A 22,402-nucleotide genomic window follows, 5' to 3' on the forward strand; every position below is an offset into this window, starting at 1 on the left:
TTTTCTGACAGCTGAATTCCCTCTGGTTCCGGTCCTGTGAACATGAAAACCACATAACCCTTGCCCTGATCATGCAATGGCCAAAGCCACCTCCAAGGCAACCTCAGGGCCTCTCTCCGTAACACCAGCACTACCAGACCAGGACATTTTATAGTCACTTATGCTATTGAAATATGCTGTTGCAGCTATTTACCCTATAGTGTTATAGTTTCTAAGCTAATATAGGGTGTTTCTTGGGTCTACTAGTTCCAGCACAGTATTATTCAAGCAGACTAGCAGAAACTAATTCCCAGGCCAAATTTTCTATTTCTTATCTGCTTCCCATATTTATCACAGTCAGTTCTCTCAAGGGCACTCAGATGGGAAAATCCTAACTGAGCAGAATATCTGACACAAAACAATCTTTATTAATGAGCACAGATAAACATGTAACAAATAAAAAATGAGATTTCTCAGTGCATGTTTGTTTTGGAAAAGTCAATTCTAAAATTGTGACTTGTCAGCTGATTGCTTCTGACATCCACATTATAATATTCTTGATTATATTTTTTTGGATTCAGCAAAAATACAGCTGTAGCTGGCTATTGTTCTGATATTAATAACTCAAACCAAACTTATTTAGTGCAGCAAACTCAGTACCTCTTTTCAATATGTTTCCTTTTTCATTTTTCCCCTGTATATTTGCAACTTCCAAGACTTTTTGATGCTTGTATTCTTTTTACTTAAGAAGCAAGTATGTGATGTGCAAACCACACCCAATTGTAGGATTCCATAAATTATTTCCGTATAACTAATATAAAATATTAAAATTGTTGTATTAATTGTGTTGGAGAAAACTCTCAGCAGTGCCAATGTATCAAGAGTGTCATTTTAGCTGGGGTATTCTTAGAAATTTTGCTGCATGCCTTTCTGCCTCAAACCACCCACACTTACTCCTGTCATTGGTCTGAGTGGATTGAATAAGTGAACCAACAACCCCAACACTGAGGCCCTCATTACACTCAGTTGGTTATGATGGGCAGGTCATGTCATTTGTATGCCCAACACAAGACTCCCAGACAGGCACTCTGTCCTGAGCGCTACCACAGGAAGAGAATCGGGAAGTATTCAAGGATGTGCTCAAAGTTTCTTTGAAGAAATGTAATATCCCCATTGATTCCTGGAATCTTTGGCCTATGACAGCTTTAAGTGGACATGGGGCATTCAGGATAGTATTCAGAACTCTGAGGCCATGATCCGCAGCAGCTCACAGAAGACCCATGTAAGCAGTGAAGGGAGAACTCCACCTCACAGACACCTACCATCCTTTCTGCCCCACCTGTAGAAGAGTCTGTGGATCCCACATTGACTGCATTAGCTACCTTAGAACCCACAAAACTGGAGTGGAAGCAGATCATTCTCGATTCTGAGGGACTGCTTAAGAGGAAGATTAACTTCCCACACTAATTGGAAAGTGAACTGACTTATTATTAACCAAGTGAATTAAGTATGGCAGCTATTCTAGAGAGTTCATAAAGAAAATGAAAAAATATCAATTTTTGTTAATTCCACTTTGATTTTTCTCACAGGTTGCCTGAGAATGTGTCCCGGAGATTACTCTACAATGATTGGAAACTCCTGGACAATTGTGGATGGGTTGGTATTAAACTTTTTGTTCTCTAGCTCTTATTTTCTCCTTTAAGATGCTCCTTTAAATCTTTGCTCCTGCTTTTTGGTCATCTGCACCAATATTTTATTATGTCATGATGTCAACTTCTGCTTTGCAACTCCCTGGTAAATGCATCAGGATGTTTAACCTCATTAAATGTACCATATAAATGTAAATTGTTGTTGTGGACAAGCCAACAGTATAGATGTGAAATAACTCTCAGGCATGCAAGGTTTGGCAAATGAGTTTTGTATCTTGAAGAAAGGCTGAAAACCCACTTTAGTAAAGAGAAGGAAAAGACTGGTTGAGGTGAAATAATTGCCCAGTGGCAGCAGCCAAAGCTCACAGCATTCAGTTTGGCACTGAGTCCTCCTAGGAACTTACTGCCTTGTATTTCTTTTCTCTATCTGACGATATTTGAAATGGCCTAAAGCAGATACTGGACAACAAACTATTCCTCTCAGTATGGAGGCAGCCTGAGTGATTCCAGACTTTTCCACTTGAAGAAATCCCAGACACAGTCTTCAGATTCAGGCACCATTAACTCACATTCTATGTTTGAATCCACAGACTTCATGTACTTGGCTTGATCAAAAACTACAGATCTTCCTGGTGTAAGTCAGTGCTGAATGGTTAAGAACCAGCATCACCCTAACCAGAATGGCATAGGCTTTCACCTCTGTGGGGTCAGACTACTGGATCAATTACTCACAGATCCAGGGGCCAGTTTCAATGTGTACAAGATACACAGAAGTGACGAGAAGCAAAGTCCATGTGAAAATGTAATTTAAAGAGTAGTGTCTGGAAATTTCCTGTTCCTCTGCTGTAAATTCATTGCTGATGTTGCAATTTCATGCTGGGTGTTGATGTTAAAGGGATAGCTCAAAATTATCTGTTTATTCTCTTTTTTAAATAGTTCCTTTTAGTGAGCTGTTTTTTAAAGAAGAGCAAAAACTACAAACATTTCACGTGGGAAGAAAGATGTAATTCACTATAGAATTTTTTTTGCTTTTTACACAATAAATGCCTTGCCTACATAGATAAGTAAAGGTAGTGGAAAAGGGTGACTCTGCGAATCAGTAAAATATAAATTCTTCAATCAAACTTGCATCCTGTTCAAAAATAAGAGTAAAAAAATTGCCTTCTTGCAAATCTTTGATTGGACTGGCATTGAGCTGATCTCCCAGTGCCCAATGCAGATAAGTGCCCTGCACCCTTGGCTACTTTGTAATCTTTTATGCTGTGTTGAGGTGTCTATTGATTTCATGGGGGAAAAGATGAACAAGACTGATATATGACACAACTTATTAAAGACATCATTGGGTTCAGATGCGGCAATCAGCTATTTCAGTGCTTTGCTAAAATTATCTCATAGAAAGTTAAATAAAAAATTCTGTCACATGCATTCTTATTTGGGAGATGAAAATAAAAACGGCTGATTTTAATTATTATATAATATGTACTTCTGTGGTGTCAGTATTTTCCCAGCAATGAGAATGACATTGTGCATTCAATATCCAACTCATTCAATCACTGCTGATACTGCAGAACTCTTCTAACCATACTGAAACCATGTGATACTGAACAGGTAGCAGCTATTATATGATTGAAACAAGTTGCCTAAAAAGGTTATTTCATTTCTTTTGTTTATTTTTAATTCGATGAATACAATCACTTTGGGTAAAACCACAAAAATTTAATTTTCACTTTCAATACTCTAGGATGACAAGAACAACATTTTAGCCAGTTCTTTACATCAGATTGGGCACACTCTGCAACCCAGATGACCTAACAATGATTTTAAAAGTGACTGCCTGAATAGAAAGGGTTAGTCAACATTTTTTGTATGGTTTATATATCTCCCCTAAATCTGTTGATGTAACCTGTCTTCACTCTCTCCCTAGATATGAATAAATGTGCAACATCGGTAAAACGCACTAACAGGCAATTCATCTTTGTTTAGTGCTGCCTTGAGGATTGCAGACCCTACAAAAATTAATTTAGAAACTTTAAAATTGAGTTTAAAAAGTTAAATTTTTCTCAATGTGCTCATTACTATTAATATGCAACATTTTACAGCTCAATCCAATCTTTTCTTTCTTTTTCAATTAAACCAAAGATTGAGGACATCATTCCAGGTCTGAGTTATGTTAGAGAATTCAAAGAATTGCTGTAGCATTGAAATAATAGAGAAGGATCTACTTATTGTGGCTATGTGGACTCTGCAGGACACATACTCAGTCCATTTTCCCTGAATTTTGGAATGGGTGTTTTACAATTGATTCACTTATGTTTTTCAGGGAAGAAAGCCTGCTGTTCTTTCCCGGTCTGGCCAATATGTGGTCCCGAACCCTCAGGTGTACCATAACCATTATGTGAGAAACACAAAAAGAATAAACCTGAATCGAGCAGCCAGCATTGACCTGGGTTTTGAACCTGGACTCTGCAAAGTCACTCCCAGCACAGTCAAGTTTGCTTCTCATCATGACCATTTGGGAGAACTGCCCCACAGACTGATCAGGGAACAACTTGACATAGTCATGCACACAGCATTAAACCTTACAGACCACATGCCAGACTCCTCCATCACAGTCCCTGGGTTTGTTCTGATAAAACAGCAGGGTAGACACGCCACAGAGGATACACAAGTAAAAGATAGTTTCTGAGTCCTCAACAAGGGCACAAAATCCATCACAATGTTTACAGCATGGAAGAAAGCCATTTAGCTGATCAACTGCATGGCAGCACAATTCAACAGCAATCCAGCAGGTTGTATTCTGCTGCATTTTCCCCACAGCCCCACCAATTCAGCTGCCTTTTGGACATTATAATGAAATCAAACTCCACTACAATTGCTAGCAGTGCATTCCAGACCCTGACAAAATAAAACATTTCATCATGTCACTTTTGGTTCTTCTGTAAATCATCTTCATTCTGCCCCCTAGTTCTTAACCACTCTGCCAATGGGATCAGTCTCTCTCTTTCTGTCAATACCCTTCATAATTTTAAATGCCTCCGTCAGATCTCCTTACAACTTCCTCCATTTCAACGAGTACAACCCCAGCCTCTCCAGTCCGTGCACATAACTAAAATCTCCTGTCCTTCAAATCATTTTGGTTATTCTCTTCTGTATTCTCTCTGTTTCGTAATGTGTGGTGTCCAGAACTGGACACAATCTTCTAGCTGTGGCTGAACCAATTTTTCAGAAATGCTCATTGTTATTTCCTTGGTCTTATTCTACTTCTTTAAATGGTGAAATTATCTTGCACCCTGAAGAATACAAAACCTAAATTACCAATTGAGGACTGTATTTTGGTACTCAGTTCTAATGGTTCTGTTGATTTAACTAAATATTATCACTCACAGAATACATGAATATGGTACATAGCAATAGTTCATAAATCTCTGAAATCCTAATGTCTGACTTGCTCTCTGTGCAGAATAATTTTATATTATTTTTCTTCAAATGTACTGATTTGTTTTCTGTTTAATAGATTCACCAGCTGCCTTACATTGTGCTCCAGACACTTAAATAACTTTTATTTTTCAATATAAATGTACAACTGGGAATGAGACAAGCTGATTTGCTCTGTTTCCCATCACAGCATGCAATTTCCACGGTCTTGTTACTTACACTCCTGCAGTACAAATTAGACTTTGTGCTATTTTCGGTGCATAAAACATACACAATGAGGAACGATTTATAGGAAACAACCCTCAATCACCGCTCAGATACAAATGCCATTATATTAATATAGCTGTCCAAATACCCATGGCAAATGCAGTGTAGATATGGAATCAAATGCCTATTTCAAGTTCCCTGTATTGAGGGGTAGGACAGACTGTGGACCAGCTCCTCTCAAGATTCTTCAGTAATCACTGTGGAATGAGCTATGTTAACCACCACTGCATCACTGTATGTTGCCTAGAAACAAGATTGCATAGTATAATACTTTTTAGTGCTAGTTAATCCAAGTTTTCTGAAAAGTATTATGGACTAGGTTACTATTGGTGAATGTCCCTTTAAGATAGAGCATAATGGTGTGTGTGTGTGTGTGTGTGTGTGTGTGTGTGTGTGGCCTGCTTACGTCAACAGAAGTCAATGACGTTTTTGGAGCAGTCAGTCAGAGGAGAGAGAGAGACACCAGCTTGCTAGTCTCTGTTGATGGATGGAAAACAGTAACAGTGCCTGTCACTACAATCCACGTATGGATTTTTGGAGTAATCCGGTGGAGTCCACTTTGTTGTTAACCTGTAGAGGAAAACAGGTATTTATGTGGACGGCCACAATTCGAGAGCCTTTCAGGGTGAGGCAAATCCAGTGGAGTGGTCACTGCTGAATAAACACTGAGGTGTCGTTTGGGTTCCATCATGGAAAATTTGGATTTTGTAATATCTCTATTTTCTCTCTACATCTACGTCTTATCTTCAGTCAACGGTGGTTGTTGAAGAAGCCTTTGCTCATGTTTCACCTTATGGCTTACTGAACTGAACTTTAAGAGCCATTCCTGGACTTGGAGTTTGGGAATTTGCCACACACACATTACGAGTTTAGTTTTGGGGTTAATGTTTAAGGTTTAACATTTTTACTTCTAACATTCTAACATTTTTACTTTTATTTTTTTTATTATAGTAAGTAGTTTTTAACACTGAATTATGACTCGGTGTGTTTCTTTTGTTGCTGGTTCGTAACAGAAGTAAAGTGAATGAAAACGGGGAATTACTCCATGTACTGCAAGGTTAGCAATTTTTGTTCTGGGATCCTCTGTGCACCTGGCACGTAACACACATGTGACATAGTGACAACCATTTTGAATCCATTGATGAAGTCATAGGAACATGCAGATTTGAAACACTTGATGGAAATCATGTTTGTTCAATGGTTCCCAATCAGCCAATGAGCTTCTTGACCAATGTCATAAATGTCAGATACGTATTAATGCAGTTGTTCAATGTACAAAATATCTGCAAAATGTCAAATTGAAATGTTATAAAAGTCCAGTTGATAGAAAATGGCTTTAAGCCACGCAAGATTAGATTTCACAGGCACACTGGATATGGATAACTTCAATGCAAATGAAAATCCTGGTAATGGTGTCTAAACATTGTGCATTTTGTAAAGATAACAATTATTTTAAAAACGTGCAGTTGGAGACTGAAAAGAAAGATAAGCAAATTGAAACAGAAAGATTCAGCCACATCTGTGGAGAGAGAAAACCCTTTCTGCCTCACTCACTCTTTGCTAAAGAGTGTCAAAATCATCACAGATGTTTTGTGTCCATTTTTTGACATCATACTTTTTTTTTGCTGTTCTGTGCAGACACTGTTCAGGAACTTTCATGAGTTGTACTCTTTAAGCCTGTCAATGACAGGGAAATGTCTATGATTAATTTTTCCTGTACTTTCCACTCATATATTTGGAAGTCCCCTCCTCTTGCTGCTTGCCCCCCGTCCAATAAGAATAATTAGCTATGATCTATAAACCAGACTTTGATTACATTTTAGTTTGACATTTTGTACATATTTTGTACATTGAATAATTGGATTAACACATTTTTGACATTTATGACATTGGTCAAGTGGCTCATTGGCCAGTTCTGTTGTATGCTTCTAAATTGCACATTCTTGTGACTTCAACAAAAGATCCAAAAAATAATTGCTTAATAAAAATAAGCATCCCTTCTGTCAGAACCAAATATGACAGCCATTTCTTACATATTGTTAATTTGGAACTGGGCTGTTCATACTGTGCCTGTGTTTTATGGATCATTAATTCGTGAACTGTGAATGAGCACTGCTCTATCTTATATTATGCAGTATCAACATCACAGTATTAATTGTAATACACAAAAAGTGCTGGAGGAACTCAGCAGGTCAGGCAGCATACATGGAGGGAAATAAACAGTCAACGTTTTGGGTCAAGACCCTTTATCAAGACTGGAAAGGAAGAGGCAGTGCCCTCTTCCTTTCCAGCCCTGATGAAGGGTCTTGGCCTGAAACATCAGCTGTCCATTTCCCTCCATGGATGCTGCCTGACCTGCTGAGTTCCTCCAGCACTTTTTGTGTATTGCTCCAGATACATCCAGCATCTGCAGAATTTCTTGTGCCACAGTATTAACAGTACTTTGTTCATAGGTTGCTACTTTCAATATCCTTCAGTGATAATGTTTACCAAATATATTCAGGCTTGAGTGAAATGAACCAGTTAACTGGAGCCTGCAATATCTAGAAAGACCAGCTGGCAGATAAACTGCTCCAGATCATGCCGGGGACTTCAGAATCAGAATCAGAATCAGATTTACTATCACTGACATACGACGTGACACGGTATTGTGACAACAACCTTTATCTCAATGTCAGCAAAACAAAAGAGCTGGTCATTGACTTCAAGAAGGGGAACGGTGCACACGCTCCTGTTTGCATCAATGGTGCTGAGCTCAAGAGGGTTGAGAGCTTCAATTTCCTAGGAGTGAACATCACCAGTAGCCTGTCCTGGTCCAACCATGTAGATGCCATGGCCAAGAAAGCTCACCAGCTTCCTCAGGAGGCTAAAGAAATCTGGCATGTCCCTTTTGACCCTCACCAATTTTTATAATGTACCATAGAAAACATCCTATCCAGATGCATCACGGTTTGGTATGACAATTGCTCTGTCAGTAACCTCAAGAAACTGCAGAGAATTGTGGACACAGCTCAGCATGTCACAGAAACCAGCCTCCCCTCCATGGACTCTGTCAGCACTTCTCGCTGCTTTGGTGAAGCAGCCAACATAATCAAAGACCTCACCCACTGCATACATTGTCTCTTCTTCCCCTCTCCCATTGGGCAGAAGATACAAAAGCCTGAAAGCACCTACCACCAGGCTCAAGTACAGCTTCTATCCCACTGTTATAAGACTATTGAATGGTCCCCTAGTACGATAAGATGGACTCCTGACCTCACAATCTACCTCTTCGTGGCCTTGCGCCTTATTGTCTACCTGCAGTGTACTTTCTCTGTAACTGTAACACTTTATTCTGCATTTTGTTATTGTTCAACATTGTACTACCTCAATGCACTGTTGTAATGGAATGATCTGTATGGACAGAATGCAAGACAGGTTTTTCACTGTACCTTGGTACATGTGACAATAATAAACCAATTTACCAATTTATAATTTCTGGTGTTTATAATTACCTTGGTGTCAGGGAAATTACTGAACAGGACTATTAGGTCACTCAGGGAACAAACTGAGGGGTGTTGTCTATTTCCTATCTTGCAAAATACAGATTTCACAGTAGCTCAGTATAATGTACTTTGGGATGATAATGTGTGATGGGGAATATTGAAATGGCTGCTTATCATATATTTCCTGATTTTTATTTCCATACCTCCAAGAGAAATTATGTTATTTTTATATTTTATTGGTATAATGAACCTTTACTGCAATAATTCTGCTGCCTCTAATTTCCCTGTTACCAATATTCCTGTTCACAAATTGTTGGGAACTTCTGAGCTTTTTGGAAAATTAAGATGAGAAATGATATAGGCATTGCAGTGAGGTTAGGCTCTGCCAGACATGTTCTGTAGTCAACAAGCAGAATCGGATCATTATACACAGGCAAGCATTAAGGTTAATGTTGGCATTGGCAAAGGATTAGTATGTATGTAATCTCCTATTCCCAAAGGAAGCTGGGACAAAAAAACCATCAAATAGCATAAAGATATATGAACATAATGCAAGATGGTTCTTTGATGGCAGCCAATCACTACCTACCGTACTTTGTATGGTAACTGCATAAATATGCTGTGATAGGGTAGCTAACAGCAATAGTCATTCTAATTAATCATATCCAAGAAAATATTCAGTCTTGCTGCATCTTATTGGCAACAATGGTTTGGAACAGCACAAACCAGTGTACATACCTCTGCTAGGACAGTCTAGAGTTGACTTTAACTGACTTGACTTGGAATTAAATGGGGTAGGAGCAACCTTAAAATGGACCTTTGGCCTTTCAAGAGATTGGTATTGGTATTGGTTTATCATTGTCACTTGTACCGAGGTACAGTGAAAAGCTTGTCTTACAAACCGATCCTACAGGTCAATTCATTACACAGTGCAGTTACATTGAGTTAGTACAGAGTGCATTGATGTAGTACAGGTAAAAACAATAACAGTACAGAGTAAAGTGTCACAGCTACAGAGAAAGTGCAGTGCAATAAGGTGCAAGGTCACAACAAGGTAGATCGTGAGGTCATAGTCCATCTCATTGTATAAGGGAACCGTTCAATAGTCTTATCACAGTGGGGTAGAAGCTGTCCTTAAGTCTGGTGGTATGTGCCCTCAGGCTCCTGTATCTTCTACCCGATGGAAAAGGAGAGAAGAGAGAATGTCCCGGGTGGGTGGGGTCTTTGATTATGCTGGCTGCTTCACCAAGACAACGAGAGGTAAAGACAGAGTCCAAGGAGGGGAGGCTGGTGTCCGTGATGCGCTGGGCTGTGTCCACAACTCCCTGCAGTTTCTTGCGGTCCTGGGCAGAGCAGTTGCCGTACCAAGCCGTGATACATCCAGATAGGATGCTTTCTATGGTGCATCGGTAAAAGTTGGTGAGAGTCAAAGGGGACAAACCAAATTTCTTTAGCCTCCTGAGGAAGTAGAGGCGCTGGCGAGCTTTCTTGGCCATGGCATCTATGTGATTTGACCAGGACAGGCTGTTGGTGATGTTCACTCCCAGGAACTTGAAGCTCTCAACCCTCTCGACCTCAGCACCATTGATGTAGACAGGTGCATGTACACCGCCCCCTTTCCTGAAGTCAATGATCAGCTCTTTTGTTTTGTTGACATTGAGGGAAAGGTTGTTGTCATGACACCATTCCACTAAGCTCTCTATCTCCTTCTTGTACTCCAACTCATCGCTGTTTGAGATACGGCCTACAACGGTGGTATCATCTGCAAATTTGTAGATGGAGTTAGAGCAGAATCTGGCCACACAGTCATGAGTGTATAGGGAGTAGAGTAGAGGGCTGAGGACGCAGCCTTGTGGGGCACCAGTGTTGAGAATAATCGTGCTGAAGGTATTGCTGCCTATCCTTACTGATTGCCGTCTGTTTGTTAGAAAGTCAAGGATCCAGTTATAGAGGGAGGTGTTGAGTCCTAGGTCTCGGAGTTTGGTGACAAGCTTGCTTGGAGTTATTGTATTGAAGGCAGAGCTGTAGTCAATAAACAATAGTCTAACGTGTGTGTCTTTACTGTCCAGATGCTCCGGAGCTGAGTGTAGGGCCAGGGAGACAGCATCCACTGTAGACCTGTTTCGCCGATAGGCGAATTGCAATGGGTCCAGGTTGCCTGGTAGGCTGGAGTTGATGCGTGCCATGACCAACCTCTCAAAGCACTTCATGATGGTGGGTGTCAGAGCCACTGGTCGGTAGTCATTGAGGCATGTTACCTTGCTTTTCTTTGGTACCAGGATGATAGTGGTCTTCTTAAAACAGGAGGGAACCTGAGATTGAAGCAGGGAGAGGTTGAATATGTCCACAAATACTTCTGCCAGCTGATCAGCACAAGATCTGAGCACACGGCCCGGGACACCATCTGGGCCGGGTGCTTTCCTCGTGTTCACTCTCCAGAAGACTGATCTTACGTCCTCCACTGTGATCACAGGTTCAGCTGCATTGGTGGCTGTCAGGGTGGATGGTGATAATCCACTTCCCTTTTGTCCAAAATGCGCATAGAATGCATTAAGTTCATCAGGAAGGGATGCACTGTTGTTAGCTATGCATCCCAACTTCGTCTTGTAGCCTGTTATGGCATGTAAGCCCTGCCATAACTGGCTGCTGGTCATGGACTCTATTTTGAATTGGTATTGCATCTTGGCATCCCTGATAGCTTTCTGAAGGTCATACCTCGATTTCTTGTACAGGTCAGGAGCACCAGATTTGTGTGCAGATTAATGTCAGGGACATGGGCAAGCCATTCTGAAAACAGCCTAATGCTAGGTGTTTGTGCAATATGCTCAAATGAAACCCAGGATTTTCTAACCCTGTAATGTAATTTAGACCCTAATGCATGTCGGAAGGAATTTTTAAAATTGCCTTTTCATGTGAAACATTATCAAGTGTATTTTGGATGTTTAGGATTATTCCTGATTGCAGCATAATCCAAAATAACCCTTATTCTTTTTAGACTTTTGTCTTTAAATACTGAACTTGTTCAGCTTGCATGGAAAGAACATGTCATTTAATCACGTGAGTGGATGTAGCCCTTCACTGCAGCGTGTTCAGAATGAAGCAGCAGTGTGGTAGAATTAATGCTTTTTATCCTGTAATGGAGGGATTTGGTTTGCTTCTGATTCACTGACTACAAACATCTTTCTCAACTACCTTACTTTGAGTCAAAAGCAATAAAACAATGAGAACAAGAGAGAATCAAAGTCTAACCAGGATATATACAAACCAGAATCCTGATTTTAGTCACTATAAACCTCATGAGAATGCAAGCTATTGTAACTTTTCAGCCACAACAATCTCCTTTTCTGTTACCAATTTAGCAGTGGAACCACAATAGAATGTTGATCATAGAAACGAAGCAAGTTTTTATTCCCCAGCACAAAGGCAGAGGAGTAGTGCAAAACATTTTACAGCCCTTCAGCAAGATATGAAGCCCCGACATTGTTGAAGTGACCTTTGAAAGCACATCTTATAACTGACTGAAATGAGAGAATGCTTATGTCCTTGAAGCATTGTCTTTATTCTCTTGGGAATCCATTGCCATAACAAAGTTGAGGAATAGAGTGCTTGATTCAGGAGTCTGGTGTCAGGCATGTGGATGATGTGGCCTCTTGCTGGGGTTGGGTGAGCATGTTCAGAGTCTTGAAGTTGGAATAGTTGGTTGGGAGAGAACACTGACATTGGGCTGCTAGTGGATTTGGAGGATTCTGCAGAGGCAGAGTTGGTTGTATTTCTCCAGTGCTTTGAAATAACTTGCTCTACATTCTCCATTCTCTGATACAAACAGGAGGGCAAGATTCCTTGCAGCTTGGCAAACCATGAACTTGTGCTGGGTTTGAGATCTTGGTCTTCAAATTCTTTTTCACAGATTGCGCTGGTGCACTGGAAGTATGGTGAATCTTATCTTCAATGCTCACCCACACTTAGAGATGTCTCCCAAAATATGAGAAGTGATCCATGTTTATTTGAATGTCACCTGGCATCTTTTTAGGGAGGGGTGGTGCTTAGCAGAGTGGGCAGATTGGTGAAGGACCACTGACTTGTTGATGTTTTGTTTAAGGTCCATCTTTTAATATGCTTTGGTGAAAGGACAATTTGAAGCTCAAGTTCTGGGTGTGTTCATAAGAATACAAGAAAATAGAAGCAGGAGTAGACCACACGGCTCCTCAAGCCTGCCCCGCTACTCGATATGATGGTTGATCTACCAAAACTTAATCTCTTCTCTGTCAGCTCCACATAACCCTCAATAACTTTCAAAAATTTATCTTCTTCCTTTTTAAGCACCCCCAATGATCTAGCTTCCACAACCCTCTGGGGTAAAGAATTCCAGAGATTCATCATCCTTTGTGAAACAAAGTTCTTATGCAGCTCTTAAATGCCTGCCCCTTGGTAATGTTACAATGTCCCCTTGTTTGAGGTTCTCCCACTAGCGGAGACATCTCAATATAAGAAGTGGGGTGATCTTATTGAAGCACATAAGGTCCTCTCAGGATCTTACGTGCTTCAGTAATATCACCCCACTTCTTCTAAACTCCAAAGGACATAGATCTAATTTCTGTAGCTGTTCATTATGAGGACAACCCTCTCATCCCAGGAATTAACTCTTTTGGACAGTCTACAATTCAAGTATATCCTCTCTCATGTAAAGAGACCAAAACTGTGCACAGTACTCCAGGTGTGGCCTGTACAAGCATCACCTGTATTCCAAAACTTGATGATTTAGTGATTTTAGTTCTGGAATGGAGGTGATGAAGGTTAACAGGCTCCTTCTCATCCTTTAGATTATCTCCACTTCAGCAAGGAGTGAACAACTATTGGCTTAGGGAAGACTGAGGAAAGGATTTCATCATGACACAACCTTGCTTGATCCCAGTCTGCAGTTGGATTGGGTCTGCAGTGGATCCCTTGGTGAGGATCAAAGTTTGTAAAGAATGGTGGAAAGTTTTGGAAGGTAGCCAAGTCTGAGGAGAATTCTTGTTAATCCCCCTTGGTTGATTGTGCCAAACACTTCTGTGAAGTCAATAAATCTGTTTCCTGTGCTTTTCTTGGGTCTGTCAGGTGCTGAAGATCATGTCCCTTATAGGAGCACCTGCAGGGAGACTTGAATTCTACCTACAGTACCAGGCTGTGATATCTCAGCATGTGTTGAGAAAACCAAGGCTCAGTGAAATGTACAAACTGTCAGAATAGAGACTGAGCAAGAGAGAGAGAGAGAGAGAGAGAGAGAGAGAGAGAGAGAAGGTGAGAGGGCGGCATAATTTTTTGGTTTCCTTGTTTTTTCTTCTCTGACCCCTGTGGTTTTTGATTGTCCTTCAAGTTATCTTCTTCCTTTCACGTAATCTCTTGGTATTGGGACCAAAGATGGTTCGTTTCCACCCTGGTTTTGTGGGTTCTGTGGTGGCTGATGAGACCACTGTGGGAGCTGCGGGTTCTGACACAGATGGGACAGAAAGTGACTGACTGGGCTAGTGGGTGGTTATCTTGTGAGGTGATGCTTCTTGCAAGGGGCTCCTTCCGCTGCTTAGGTGGAGCTTCTGTGTGTTCCAGATGGATGACTTCAAGGTTCTCAACACCATCCTGAATGATCCTTCAGTGATGTCTACACTCTGAAACCAAGTCACCTGAAGCTTAGTACTTGAGCTGCAATGTGCAGATGACACCTGCACTTGTGCTGCTCAGAGGCCGAGCTCCTAAAACATTATCATCTTGTTCACCAATGCATACATGAGGATGGACCTTGCACTCATGCAGGATTGAAGCCCTCAACCAACCTGCTCCCACTACATCACACTACCTTCTATAAACAGAGGGTCATGGCAAGATCCTGGAAGAACATGGACAGCTTTGATATCTCATAAGCCACTCCCAGCAAAGACAGACATCCATGATGAAATTCATCATTGCATTCAATGGTTAGAGGAATATGGGCCAAATGCAGGCAAATGGGACTAGCTTATAAGGGCATCTTGGTCAGTATGGATGAGTTGGGGAAGGCCCTGTTGCCAATGCTGTTTTACTCTGTGACTCTCTAGCCAGCAGTCTTTGGCTGACTGAGGAAAAAGTTAGTTAAGGATCAGGACCTCATACCTAGCACAAGACTCATGGTCTACTGGGCATCTGTGATCCTTGTCCTTTTTTATGCATCCAAGGCCTAGACTATACAGCAGGCATCACAGGCAAGGGTAAAATACCATGAATGCTGTCTCCACAAAACCCTCCAGATTCACAGGAAGGATGAGCTAACCAATCAAAGTGTGCTCTCCTGGGCCAACAACACCAATTTTAAGGTCCAAGTTACTCTCAGTTTGCCACACTCTTATTGCTCACATGGTCATGATGAGACTTTCAAGGCAGATACTCTATTCTGAGCTCTGTCATGGAGGAGATTACAGGGCAGACAGAGAATAAGATTCAAGGGTATGTACAAAGCTTCCTTGCAGGAATGCAATATCCCCACTGTCTCCTGGGAACCTCTAGCCCAGAGAATTTTAATATTTCACAATCATAAAATAATATCTTTTTATCTGAATTCTGGCCTTAGAGACTTTAGAAATGCTAATAGTCAAAATGTATTGAGTTAATTAAAGGTCCATAAAAACATATGAATAACTTGAGAAATAAAGGACTGCAGATGCTGGAATCTAGATGAAAAACACCATGATGCTGGAGGAACTCAGCAGGCCAGGCAGCATCCGTGGACAAAAGCAGGTGGTCAATGTTTCTGGTCAGGACCCTTCTTCAAGACTGAAGATAGGAAAAGGGGAAGCCCAATATACAGGAGGGAAAAGCAGAACAGTGATTGGTGGACAAAAAAGGAGAGGTGGGGTGGGCACAAGGTGGTCATAGGTAGATGCAGGTAAGAGATAGTGATAGGCAGGTGTGGAGGAGGTGGGGAGAGCAGATCCACTGGGGGATGGGTCAAAGGTAAAGAGAGAAAGGAAAAAAAAGGTAGAGACAAGAGAGGTAGGCTAGGAAAGGGAAGAAGAGAAGAAGCATGGGGGGGGGAAGTTGTGGGGAAGGGGGGTGGGGATTACTTAAACTGGGTAAATGGGGGCAGTGGAAAGTTCCTGTGATGGGAGTGGGATGTGTCGGTGGTGGGGGGTGGGGGCGGAGGAGTGAACTAGGGAGTCACAGAGAGACCAGTCCCTGTGAAAGGCAGAAAGGGGTGGGGAGGAGAAGATATGCTCTTAGTGGGGTCCCGTTGAAGATGGTGGAAGTGGTGGAGAGTGATGTGTTGGATATATAGGTTGGTGGGATGAAATGTGAGGACAAGGGGGACCCTATCACTGTTGGGTCTGGGAGGGGTGGGGGTGAGAGCGGAGGTGCGGGAAATGGCAGAGATATGGGTGCGAGCTCTCTCGATCACAGTCGGGGGGGAAGCCCCAGTTAGAAAAGAAGTTGGACATCTCGGATGTCCTGGGGTGGAAAGCCTCATCATGGGAGCAGATGCAGCGGAGGCGGAGAAATTGAGAAAAAGGGATCGCATCCTTGCAAGAGACAGGGTGAGAGGAGGGGTAATTGAGGTAGCTGTGGGCATCAGTGGGTTTGTAGAAGATGTTGGTGGATAAGGAATCTCCTGAGTTGGAGACAGAAAGATCGAGGAAGGAGGGAGAGGTGTCAGAGATAGTTCAAGTGAATTGGAGAGCAGGATGAAAATTAGTGGCAAAATTTATGAAACTGTCGAGTTCTGCATGGGTACAAGAGGTAGCACCAATGCAGTCGTTGATATAGCGGAGAAAGAGTTGAGGAATGGGTCTGGAGTAGGCTTGGAGCAGACACTGTTCAACATAGCCAACAAAGAAGCAGTCATAGCTGGGGCCCACGTGAGTGCCCATAGCTACGCCCTTGGTCTGTAGAAAGTGAGAGGAATTGAAAGTGAAGTTGTTAAGAGTGAGGACAAGTTCAGCCAGGCAGAGGAGAGTGTTAGCGGAAGGGGACTGGTTCTGTCTCTGGTCAAGAAAGAAGCAGAGGGCAGTGAGGCCATCATGATGGGGAATGGAGGTATATAGGGACTGGATGTCCACGGTGAAGATGAGTTTGTGCGTGCTGGAGAACTTAAAGCTATGGAAGAGTTGGAGAGTGTGTGATGTGTTACGGACATAAGTGGGAAGGGATTGGACCGGGGGGGACAGGCTAGTGTCCTGGTATGAGGATATGAGCTCAGTGGGGCTAGTGCATGCGGAGACAATAGATCTGCAGGGACAGTCCATCTTGTGGATTCTGGGGAGGAGATAGAAGCGGGCAGTCCTACGTTGGTAGCTGAAGGGGGGAAATCTCCCGAGGTGATGAGATCAGTGATGGTGTGGGAGATAATGTCCTGGTGGTCCTCGGTGGGGTCATGGTTCAGGGGTAGGTAGGAGGAAGTGTCCGAGAGTTGGTGTCTGGCCTCTGCAAGGTAGAGGTCAGTACACCAGACTACCACGGCACCACCTTTGTTGGCTGGTAAGATGACAATGTCAGGCTTGGTGAGGAGGGAGTGGAGAGCAGAGTGTTCAGAAAGGGTGAGGTTGGAGGGGGGCGCAAGAGTCAAGACGGCTTATGTCGCGCTGACAGTTGGCTATGAATAGGTCCAGGGAAGGTAACAGGCCTGGTGGGGGAATCCAGGTGGAAGAAGAGGGCTGGAGGCGGGAGAATGGGTCATAATAAGGGGGAGAGGACTCCTCACCGAAGAAGAAGTCACGGAGGCGGAGGCGGCGGAAAAAGAGCTCAGCATTGTGCCAGGCTCAGAATTCATTGAGGCGGGGCGTAGAGGTACAAAGGTGAGGCCTTTTGCTGAGAACAGACCGCTCACCCTCAGAGAGCGGGAGGTCGGGGGGTGGTGAAGACTCAGCAGGGGTTAGAGTTGGGGCTGGAAGAGGAAGGGTGGGTGGGGGGGCTGGGCTGTAGAGGAAAGGGGTGAGGGGTTGTGAGTGGTAAAGGGATGAAGAGTGAGATGTAGGATAGAGGTGGATGTCAGGGAGGGAACAAGTTGAATAACTTGTTTGTGTACATATGGCATTTCATACCATTACAGGGTTAACTTAGTTTGAACAAAGCGCAGATGTTGGGAAATTGTTAAGGTTTGCAATTCCCACCTGATATGTACACATTATGATTATGTATTTCCACTGAAACTGTCTTTCCACTTGAAACTTTATTGAAATAATCCCTCTATAACTCATGAAATGGTGTTTGACCAGCCGGAATGCAATTTAGCAATAATGACTTAGACATTATATCAAAAAAGCTGAAACAGATCCGAGACAGGAAAAGGAAAAAGCTGATGCCTACTTGCTCAGGCCATGTAGGGAGGGAGATCAAAGCAGAATCAGGTTTATTATCACTGACATTATGTCGTAAAATTTGTTGTTTTGTGGCAGCAGTACAGTACTAGACATAAAGACATAGAAATTGCTATAAATTGCAAAAATAAATACTGTAAATAGTGCAAAAGAGGAATAACAAGGTATTACGAGGTATAATAGGTATAACAAGAGGTATAACCAGAATAATTATGGGTTCATGGACCGTTCAGAAATCTGATGGTGGAGTGGAAGAAACTGTTCCTGAAACATTGAATGTGGGTCTTCAGGCTCCTGTACCTAAGAAAAGCTACAATTTCAGTTAAGTCAGAAGGGTTTTCCTTCAAACCAAGAAATCTCAACCACTAGGGGCACTGCAGCCAGGAAGGGTGACCTGGTCAGTCTCCAGCAGATGTTGGAGCACTGAAACAAGGGCTGCAGTCAAGGAAGGGTGACCTGAGTTGTGCCTCACTGGATCATCAATACATTGACCTCACCAGGATTGATGAGACTACATGCAGGTGTCTACTTCGAGCATAGAGGAAAAGAAAGAAAGTCTACCCTAGTAACAACTGTTATATTAAGGTCATTATAATCTCTCAACCTCAAATAAAGATATTTCACCAGAGTTTGGTTTTATTTGGCACTTACTAACAGAAGTTCCTCGTCAGGACTTCTCTGCACAGCCAGTGATAATTTAATTACCAGCTCATTCGAAACATAGGTGGGCAAGGGTAGACACCAATCCAAACCCACCATGCCTCTTGATGGGCAGAATCAATGTTCAATACTGGAAGCTCTTTGACCACCAGGAGAAGGCAATTGAGGAGGATTCCTGTAAATGACTCTCCTTTTGGAGGACAGTGGGGAAGCTCCTCTCTAAATGCTACAATTAGCTGTGTCCCCTTTTATGAAAACAGTCATAACCATCTCCTGGACCCTCTGGAATGCTTTCTTCTTCATGATAAGGGTTATGAATTTGTGCCAGGACATTCGTGCCAAAGACAGAATCTTGCTCCTTTGAGCAAACACTGACTGACTTGCTTTCCTTGATCAGATCTCCTCTGTTTTTGGCTGTTGGTAGGATGGATCTTTGGGCCACAGATGGCCTTGATAGCATTAGTGGATTCAAGCATGTTGGCCAGTTGCTGGATGTCCTGCTCTCTTTCCAGCTGTTATCAGTTCCTGAGGTCACAAGTGTTTTGTTGGATCTCAGCCTTCATTGATATGAGTTTTCCTCCAGCAGCATTTCTCTTGTCAATGCTGTTTTGGGGCCAAGCTGCTGGAGATGACAGGGTAAATAAGGCAGCGGACAGTCCAGTGGCCATCAGCAACCACCACTGTACAGGTGATGCAGATATCCTTAAACCGTCACTTCAATGATTATGTAAACTAACAAATGCCAGTGCCTGGATTGAATGCATTATCATGAGGCCTTGTCTGTCTGATGACTCTGGAAGTTGGTGTTGACACGATCACATTCTTTATGTTTCACAAGGTGGAGGAATCCACTAGAATTAGCTTTCCTTACTCCTCCTCTGCCAGTTTTATAGAGGTCTGTGCCCTTTCCTGCTAAGACATTCGTATTGCCAAGAAGAATCATCTGTTGGAACTTGGACTAGGTATTTCTCAGGTTTGGAGTGTAATTCCTCATTAGCCTCGTCTGTTGCTTCCAATGCTCTGGTGACTGTAGCTTGGTGGTTCTGTATGAAACAGGATCATGAGATATTCATTTATCCCACCTGGGATAGATTAAGATTCCAGACAGTTTGTTCGGGAATGCAAAACCAACTCTATGGAGACTGTTCTTCTTTTCTTCTTCTGGTTTGCCATTCCAGAAGGTGTGCCCACAAACTTTTTCCTTGAAATGGCCCTCTCCTGCTTATCATATCTCACTTAGTTCAGTGGTTTCAATACTGAAGCCTCTGAGCTCCTGGGCCACGATAACAGAGCAGTAGTCCAGTCATGACTGGGAACTGTCCATGGGGGCACAGATGTTCCACGTCCCAAATTTCATTTCAGAGAGTGAAAGATGCCTGTGCATGAATTTTTCTCATATGGATCTGTTGTCACGCACCAGCTAACAGCAAGAAGATTCCTCACACAGCACAGCTACTGGGGCTTAGCTGGGGATTAGGACAAACCCTAGTTTGGGTGTGGCCCAATGTGATTGAACGGTGTTGGCTGGAGGGTGCCCTCACTCTGGGATCCAGCAAGCAGCCACCAGATGGATTGTGGGGAGAATGAGGCAATGTGTCAGTCTGTGTATTATTGGATAGAATGTGTTGGGATGTAGTTTGAGTGTGAATTGACAGCTGTTTGTACCTCCACATATATGTGTGTGTATATGGCCGGGAATTTCCAGGCCTTGCTGACTGCTTCTCCATTTTTAAAAGAGCAGGTTATTATTATCCAATATGAGTTGTCAACCAAACATGGCTATTGTAGAGTGACACCATGTTTAGCAATTTCATTAAGTACATAATACCTTTCATATATGCACAATACAAGTAAATGTACTTCACATGTACATAATTAGTACTTGCTGTCATCAGTCTGCAATTAAGGTAGTAACAATTATCAATAAACATTACTATTCACCTTCCAAAAAACCCACGACATTAGGGTATACTGTATGTGTGAGTACAGATATTGCATGCCCAGATGGTCTTTGTTATGGATTTTTTATTTACTAATCAGAAGTTCTATTGGTCACATCTGGATTTCCAATTTGCTACATCTATGTTTAGTGGCTGACCTGCTGGGCAACACAGGGTTAGGTGGAAGCACTGTTGACACCCACCTGGCACGCTGTTGGGAACAGACAAAGGAAGTCAAAGTTTGCTCCCCAACTCATTCGTGCCTGTACTTAAACTTAGTCAATCTGCAGAAATCCTCTGGAAATGTAAAGGGGTAAAAATGCCAACAATACTCACAACTGTAACCTTGAATTTGTTCACTGATAATTGACAATTGCAGTGGTGCTAACCTGGAAGGAGGCAAGAGCAGAGGCTGAAGATGGGCTGTCAGTTTCAAAGTTACTGACCAACCTGAGGCAGAGTTCCAGTAAGAGGCACAAGTCCAATGTTTCCTCTCTGCTGGATCAGTAAAGAACACTTTGGATGGACCGTGTTAGATGTGTCTGGGTCTTTACACATTGATCACTGCATAAGAGTCGGTAGCTTTGATTTAAGAGAATAAGAATCCACAGGAAACCTCTGTCTTTGTCATCATAGGACAACATTTTACACATAATTGTGCAGTGTTCAGTTTTATTATCATAATGAACGAAGTTCAACATGAGAGAGGTCAATGATAGTCAAGGACTAGTGGCTATGGTTCATCTCCCCAATTCTAGAGAGCACGTAAGCTATTTCATTGGCCTTTCTCATTCAGCAGGTTATCTGTGGGAAGAGAGACAGAGTTAACTTTTCAGGTTGAAGACCTTTCATCTGAATTAGATCTTTATTTCAGATTTCCAACATCAATAGTTTTTCACTTTTCATTATCTGCTGAAAGGAAATTTAGCTAAAAAGTATGCAACTGTAGTGACTCACTGTCCGAGCAAGCAAACCGGCTCGTTGGTCGGGTCGCGCGTCATCGGAGCAGCGAGGCCCAAGATGGCGTTGGGCTTTCGTCTTCCCTGAGCAACAGGGAGAACCCGCATGCGGGAAAGGTTTGATGACATAGCATATATGTCATTTCCGTTTTTGGTGGGTGGGAACAGTCTCTCTTAAAAGGCCCGTGCAAGGCGGGAAAATAAACCAGTTCTTGTTCTGAAACCCATCGACTAGTGTCTTGTTTTCACATAGCAGTAGCAGCCGCTACATTGGTGACCCCGATGGTCCAAACGGATTTTGGACCTGCACAATGGACGACAACGCAGCAGCCAAAGCAATGGCACTCCAGCTGCCCACCTTTTGGATGCTTCGTCCCAGCGTCTGGTTCAACCAGGCCGAAGTACAATTCCACCTTCGGCAGATCACCTCCAACTCCACAAAGTACTACCATGTGGTCAGCTCTCTGGACCAGGAGACAGCCGCCCAGGTCGGAGATTTCATCCAGTCTCCTCCGGAGGAGGATAAGTACCGAGCTTTCATAGACCTTCTGATTCAGACCTTCGGCCTCTCCCGTCGCGAGCGTGCCGCCCGCCTGCTTCATCTCGACGGCCTGGGGGACAGATCCCCATCTGCCCTAATGAATGAGATGCTGGCATTGGCTGAGGGACAAAAGCCCTGCCTAATGTTCGAACAGGCCTTCCTCGAAC

The sequence above is a fragment of the Pristis pectinata genome, chromosome 7, assembly GCF_009764475.1.
Source record: "Pristis pectinata isolate sPriPec2 chromosome 7, sPriPec2.1.pri, whole genome shotgun sequence".
Taxonomy (NCBI): Eukaryota; Metazoa; Chordata; class Chondrichthyes; order Rhinopristiformes; family Pristidae; genus Pristis; species Pristis pectinata.